The sequence below is a fragment of the Lathyrus oleraceus genome, chromosome 5 (genome assembly GCF_024323335.1).
Source record: "Lathyrus oleraceus cultivar Zhongwan6 chromosome 5, CAAS_Psat_ZW6_1.0, whole genome shotgun sequence".
Classification (NCBI taxonomy): Eukaryota; Viridiplantae; Streptophyta; class Magnoliopsida; order Fabales; family Fabaceae; genus Lathyrus; species Lathyrus oleraceus.
In genome coordinates, this window is record NC_066583.1 from 461,615,097 (window position 1) to 461,618,015 (window position 2,919).

Sequence of the window (2,919 nt, forward strand, 5' to 3'; positions counted from 1 at the left end):
TAGCTTCATTGTGGACTGCATTGTGGAGAAGGAGGCTACCCTTTTTGTCATACAGGCACTTTGGAAGAACTTGAATTAGCCCAAATTATCGAGTGACAAGGTTGGGTTGATAGCTTATCAAAGTAACCTGGACCTTTGAAGGATTAAGTCGAAGGGTTAGAATCTTGGGGGTCAAGAAAGCTTCCCAAATTAGTAAAGATTATGTTTCTTGTTTCTTGGATGGAAAGTCCTGGTACACCATTTTGGACCGTACTTTCTGAAGGCAAATGAGCCCATGCTCGAAGTGAAAACATGGCGCTTGGCGAACATCATTATGTAGCTCATGAAAGTCGGTTGAAGGGATTGTCCTTCATCGTTAGGAGTCAGTTGAGCTAGTCTAGTGCCTTTGACCCTTCTGTTTTTGATCTCCTCAGCTTCTTCATCAACGAGGCCTTTGTTTGGCAGACTAGCCCCGAAGGTGGCATTGAGCCAGAGTTGCAATAGCCAAAAAGAGCCAGAAAGGAGAAGATTCCCTTTGTCACCCAAATTCTTCAATTGAGAGACTCCATCACTCAATGAATCATAGAGACTTTCTAATATCATCTCACTTAGACAAATATCATGCCCAACATTAGTTGATTCGCCAAAGTGAGATATTTCTTGGCAACTTGCAAGGATTTTGAATAGAAGACAGAGTAGAGGTAACCACAAGGCCAAGAAAGCTATATGTTCCACGTCGGAGACAGTGTCAGTATCTTTATCGTGATAATGGGCAATGTGCATCAAATATGTTGCTTGGGTGGTCGAAAAGGCTATGTGTCCGCAACATCGATGTCAGAATCGTAGGTATGTCCGGTAGGTTTTAGCCCTGTGATAGCGGCCAGGTCAAAGAGGGTTGGCATGGCCATACCACAAGGAAGGTGAAAAGTATAGTGTGTATTGTCCCAAAAGTATAATGAAGAAATCAACATATAGGTGATGTACTCTAAATCTAGCTTCGACAACATGATCATGTCATAAATGCTGGTGTCTTTCCAGTCCTGAGATTTAGCTTTCTCTACTTTCTTTAACCAATCTAGATAATCAGTGGGATCTTTGAATGTGGGGGTAACGCAGAAAGCTATGAATCCATTATTCATAAACCTTAAATCTATAACATCACTAGCCTTAGGGTTTTCAATGGTGGTTGTTCCAATCCTAGGGTTTTTTGCTTGCCTTATAGGCTTGCATTTGTGATAAGAAGGAAATAACTCTCTAAGCTTACTAGAATCAATATCTAAATCAGCTAGAGGTCTAGATAGTGCATGATTCTTTCCAAAAACAGAGACGGGAATGAGTACCTGAGAAACATAAATTATGCGTTGTTCCTCCGTTTTAGGCTCTAGCATGTATTGTTGGTTACCAACCGCGAGTGGAGCAGACAATGTAGTGAAAGGAGGAAGCTCTGAGATCTTCTTGGGAACTTTTATTTTGGTGGTTGTGGTCTTGATGGATACGCATGCTTCTTTTAAGGGCTTTGCTTGAAGTTTCCATTTTGGAGATTGAAAGAAATTTGGGTTTTGGTTGAAGATTGTTTGAAGAGGAAAGACTAGAGTGTTTGGGAATTCAGAAAGCGTAAAATGTGAAATGGGTAAGTTTGTGGGTTTTATAGGCGTGCTTGGAAGATAAAACACTTCAAATCAGCATTAATGGTTGACAAGTTAGTGGAACACGTGTCTTCCTTGGGCAGTGTGATGAAGATGTTAACTAATGTCTGAACCCATGATTTCCTAGAGTCTAGGAAACATGATGAGTGAAAGATTCAGTTGTGGGCTGAAAAGACGTGGTTAGGAAAAAGATAATGATGACCCTGACGTCACCATACAATTGGAGAAACTGGAATGTTTTGCAACATTGGAACACTTGGCACAATGTCAGAGTTATTAAGGCGTCGAAACAAGGTCTCAAAAAATGTATTTTTCTCTCATATGTCGAAAATAACATTTTTTTGAGGGGGGGGGGGGGGGAATTTGTTAGCTCAAAATTCCGACGCCCATTGAAGAATTACCAAAAAGGAAATCCTATGTAGAGACGTTTTCGACCAGGAAGTGATGTTCGACCAGGTAGAGGTGTTTTCGACTGGATAAGGGTAATAAGAATCAACATGCAGTTGAGACTTCAGAAATATCTCCTAAAGTGGTTGAAGACGGTTTTTGATTGGAGATTCAAAATTCAAATAAAGAAGGGAACTTTTCTCTTGTCTGAAACTGTTAAAAGTACACGTGGAGCATAATGGATAGTTACGTCCATGCAAGGTGCCATGTGTCTCGACGTGATTGAAGGGCCGTCAGAAACGGGTATTTCGATCCATTATAAATAAAGGGTCTTAGTGTTAGGATGGGGTGTAAAAGTGTGTACAAAGTTTGTAAATTTACCAAGTATTTGTGTGAAGAAGAATCATAAATCACATAATGTACGTTTGTTTACACCATTGTTAGTTATTTTAAAGCAATACAAATTTATCTTTACTTTCCTTCCAGAAATACATTTCTTTATTCCTTCATTCTAAACACTCTTCTTTTACTTCGTCATTTTACAGTCTTAAGATTTCTTTATTTTAAACACTTACTTTTGCCAGTTGGTTATTATCATAGTCTTTTACAATTTCTCTCTTTAATCCATATTAGCCTTTTACAATAAAGTTTTAATCACTAGTCCCACAAGTAATGTCAAAGTTTTCATGATTACTAAAACTCATTTTCAAAAAAAATTAACACATGTCCTAGGATCAATCTGATCAATCCTGTGAGTAACCAAATTTAGAAATTTGGAAGATCAGCGGTTGTTTACCAATTTTCAAGGTAAACAAGGATATCCACAGTTTGTTGACTTGAAGTCACGAAGGGTAGACATATGATTCCCGCGTCTAACATCTCCTTTATGAAGTGTTGATCAATCTCG